Source organism: Phocoena phocoena, chromosome 2 (assembly GCF_963924675.1).
Source record: "Phocoena phocoena chromosome 2, mPhoPho1.1, whole genome shotgun sequence".
Lineage (NCBI taxonomy): Eukaryota > Metazoa > Chordata > Mammalia > Artiodactyla > Phocoenidae > Phocoena > Phocoena phocoena.
Window position 1 is genome coordinate 48,013,200 of NC_089220.1, and position 4,323 is coordinate 48,017,522.

The following is a 4,323-nucleotide window of genomic DNA, read 5'->3' on the forward strand; positions in this document are numbered from 1 at the left end:
ATAGGGATTGCACTGAATCTGTAGATTGCCTTGGGTAGTATGGTCATTTTAACAGTATTGATTCTTCCAATCCAAGAACAAAATTTCGCCATTTGCAGCAACCTGGATGGACTTGGAGGGCATTATGCTAAGTGAAATAAGTCAGACAGAGAAAGACAAATACTGTATGATATCATTTGTATGTGGAATCTAAAAAATACAACAAACTAGTGACTATAACAAAAAAGAAGCAGACTCACAGATATAGAGAACAAACTAATGATTACTAGTGGGGAAGGAAATGGGGAGGGGCAGTATGGGGGAGGGAATTCGGAAGTACAAACTATTAGGTATAAAATAAGTAAGCTACAAGGACATATACAAAATGGGGAATATAGCCAATATTTTATAATAGCTATAAATGGAATATAACCTTTAAATATTGTGAATCACTATATCATACACCTGTAACATATAATATTGTACAGCAACTATACTTCAATTAAAAAATTAAAAATAACAAAAAAATTTTAATAAATAAAAACAAAAAAGAAACAACTTAAGTACCAACTATAGGGGATTGGTTAAATAAGGTATATCAATAGAATGAAATACACTGTAATCATTAAAAGTGATGCAATAAAAATCTACTTAGTGGCATAGAAAGGAGAGGGTTAACCAAACAGAATGAACAGTATAAACTCATTTTGTAAACACAAAATACATGTATAGGTCTAGAAAGATATATGCCAGTTATTTACAGTGGTTATATCTGGTTGTTAGAATTATGGGTGATTTTTATTAATTTCATTTAGCTTATATTTTTTGTCTCCTTTGCTAACCGTATTTCCTAATGTTTTAATTTTGCAGTAAAAATTAAGCCAATGTATTGTTATTTTGACCCTTACAACTGTTTTAGATGGATTGAGAGGACTTCTTTTCCTCTTTTTTTCTCTTTAATTTTTTATTTTATTTTGTAGACACTCAGGGGTTGGGAATAAATGTTGGGCTTTAACACAAAGGTGACAAGGATGATGATGGAGGTGGTTCCGTTCATAAAGAAGACAGTAAAGGTCCAGGCATGCATATATAAAGGGCATGAAATGCAAGGTTACCAAAGTGATATAGGCAGCACAGGTAAGATGGATTTCCTCCTGTGCCCTTCCTATAAAAGGTTAAGCAGATACCAATGAGCTTGGGATTTGCATTTCCTGATGGAGTCCAAATCAACACAAGTTGATACCTTCCCATCCCCAAAGGCCTGTAGGTTATTTTACTGTAGAGCCTTGGTTGGGGAGGAGGGGACAGATCCAACTGAGAGAATTTTCAATTCATTATATTTTCCCCATGAGTCAGAAATGAGCAACCTTTTATTGCTTGAGGATCAATGTAGGAAAAATAAAATTCCCAACAGGCTTAAGTGATATGCAGCAGGTTACACAGGAAGCTAGAGGTGAAGTCAGGCTGATTTTCAGCACCATACATATTCTACCCGTCTCACCTCAGTAATTTCTGAGGAGACTTATGATGGTGGCAGCATTGACAAAATTAATTCAAAGCGGAGAAACAAGACATCCTCAGCCTAAGCATCTGTCTGAATCATTCGGCGCCATCATATAGATAGATGGTTCCTAGAAAAAAAATATGGAATACGTCATGATTTTGTGTGTCATCCCTGGGCAGGGGCCATGCTAATCTCTGCATCGTTCCAATCTTAGCACCCGCTCTGCCAAAGTGAGTACAAGAGGACCTCTTTTTTTTTTTTTTTTGTGGTACGCAGGCCTCTCACCGCTGTGGCCTCTCCCACTGCGGAGCACAGGCTCCGGACGCGCAGGCCCAGCGGCCATGGCCCACGGGCCCAGCCGCTCCACAGCACGCGGGATCCTCCCGGACCGGGGCACGAACCCGGGTCCCCTGCATCGGCAGGCGGACTCCCAACCACTGCGCCACCAGGGAAGCCCAAGAGGACCTCTTATTGTCGACCGTGACATGAGCTCTCTACCTTTTTCAGAGAAGGGGCAATTCCAGATTCAGTGTTTCCCTTCTGAAATAGATGATGGCAAAGAAATAAAATCAATAAAATGGAAAAGCTAAACTATAGGGAGAGAGAAATAACAGAAACATAAAATTGTTCAACAATGTGATCAGCTAAGAAAGATCAGAGTAAGACTGTGTCTAAACAAAGGTGGTTAAAGCGGAGGCTAGAGCTGGGTTTCTTCACAACAGGCACTTCTTACAGGCTGAGCGTCCTCTCTGGCTTGATGATGATGCAGAAGACAGACTTGTGGTGAGCTGCAGGAGCCCGTTGTGCGTCTCTCTTCCTGGCTCTGCATTTAGTGAAATCAGCTATGGTGGGAGCATTTACACCACAAAATGAGCAAATGCTATAGATCAGGGCTCTTTTCCTCGGAGAACTTGTTGTTAAAGGTTTACCAGCGCATCACTGTGACAAACCACAGTAACCTTCCAGAGGAAAATCCAGAGAATATCAAGCAGTCCTGGCTGAAGTTCAAAAGTATACAAACCTTTCCCCAGCCACTTTGTCTCACCACCCCCTGCCCACTGCAGTCCCTGAAAACCCACCTCCCCAAACACTTTCTTGTTATGCCAAGCAGGAAGCTTCCCCGGGGCTCTTAGAGCAGGCCTGAAGACAGGGTACATTCTCAAGGAGAGGCAAAAGAATGAATGAAAATATGACTCCTGCCATGCACAGGGCTTGCCACCTCTGAGCAGAAAGTGAAACTTGAACTATCCCTTTGATCTTATAAGGAACATATAAAGGAAATTAAAAGGCCCTTAATGGCACTTGAATTTGTAAAAGAGCAGATCTCACTTCCTTTATTCTTTTTCTCCAACATCTGCAGCTCTGTCTTGAATACAATTGCAGATGGTTTTTCATTACCTTTTTTTAAATGTCTGGAAAAACAGCTCAACTTTCCAAGTAGAATTATTAAAAGAATTCAGGGCAGGATGTAAAATCTTTCACTTTTTCTAAGTCGTCAACTCTCCCTGCATTATCATAAGTTCTCTTAAGTGTAGTTACTTTCCTCCCATTTCCTCCCCTCCTGGGCTGCACTTTTGTAATAAAGTAGGTTCAAGGGACATGAGTCCTTCCTCTGATTGGGTTAGAGTAGGACGAAGGCAAGGGAGTGGGGAGAGAGAGAGAGTGACTAGGCAGCCACGTGGAAATGACATCGTCTCTTACTGTCCACTTTACATAGTTGTCATTTTTCATGCTGGTGTCTTTAAGTCTTGTATATATGACTGGCAGTGCCATCTGTAACATCCTTATAAGAACAATTAAAAGCTTAATTTAATGGCTATAAAATGTAGAGAGAAATAAGAAAAAGAATCTCCAGATCCTGAGAAATCTTCAAAAACGATAAACTCTGTACTTTAGTGAAAAATAATGCTTTAATGTTTTCATGATAAAAGCATCCATGCATATTAAAGAAAATTTAGACTATATGGAAGCAAAGCCCCAAATAGCTAAATCCACAGGACACAGATTCTTTTGTTTTCTAACATGTCGTGTTTTCAGGTCCATTTTGGTTGGATTGTCTCTAACATCTATTGATTGTGTGTGTGCTTCTATTTATTCAGATATAGAGCAGAAGATGCAAATGGGCAGCTTTGGGGCCAAAAAAATTCTGGCGTGTTTTATTTGGCCTGTGCAATATATTTATGATTTAAATTCAATTTTAACATGCAAAAATGAAGAGATTTCACATTAAATCCGTATTTAGAATTTTTCTTGAAAAATTGAAATTCATTCCCAAATGTCAGGAGCTGAGAAGAGGCAGCCCCCCTCAGAAGAAGCAGGTGCTTGCCAATTTGAAAATTGTCCCAGTGCAGTTTCTTTTATTTCTTTATGCTGCCTGTTTGGCTCCTGTTGGTATTTAAATTTGATGCTCTTGATGTAGAAGTTTTTGATTTTTTAATCATTGCACTCACTTTTTCCACGTAACTTTATGTTCAGTTCTTTTCTCTAAGCAGTATCGCACTAGCCTTTCCATATGTTTTCTGTCTGATTGTACCAGTGTACATGAAATAGTACATATCAAGTTCATAACAGTATAAAGAGCAAGGTAACTATTATTTGTAGTATTTTCTTCCCATGCTTTCTATGCAAATATCCTTTTTAATAGTGGGAATCATATTGCACTTACAGTTTCATATCCAGCTTTTTTATGTCCTAATGAGGCTGGTAGTCTTGGAGGCCACTTTACATTTTCCGTCACAGGTGATTTCACCATTTCTTTTTCCTTCTCTCCAGTTCAGCCTACCACCTTGAAATTCCTCTTGAAAAAGATTTGTCCAGAGCCTACTGTCCAGAATCTGAAT

The 4,323-nt window shown here is 39.2% G+C and overlaps 1 non-coding gene across 1 annotated transcript; it reads right to left on the reverse strand.

Annotated features, from left to right (window-relative positions):
• Positions 1-1,617: 1,617 nt before the first annotated feature.
• LOC136119501 (U6 spliceosomal RNA) lies at positions 1,618-1,721 on the reverse strand. The gene has a single exon (XR_010655497.1). It is a non-coding gene; the product is annotated as a U6 spliceosomal RNA (small nuclear RNA).
• Between the last annotated feature and the right edge of the window lie 2,602 nt (positions 1,722-4,323).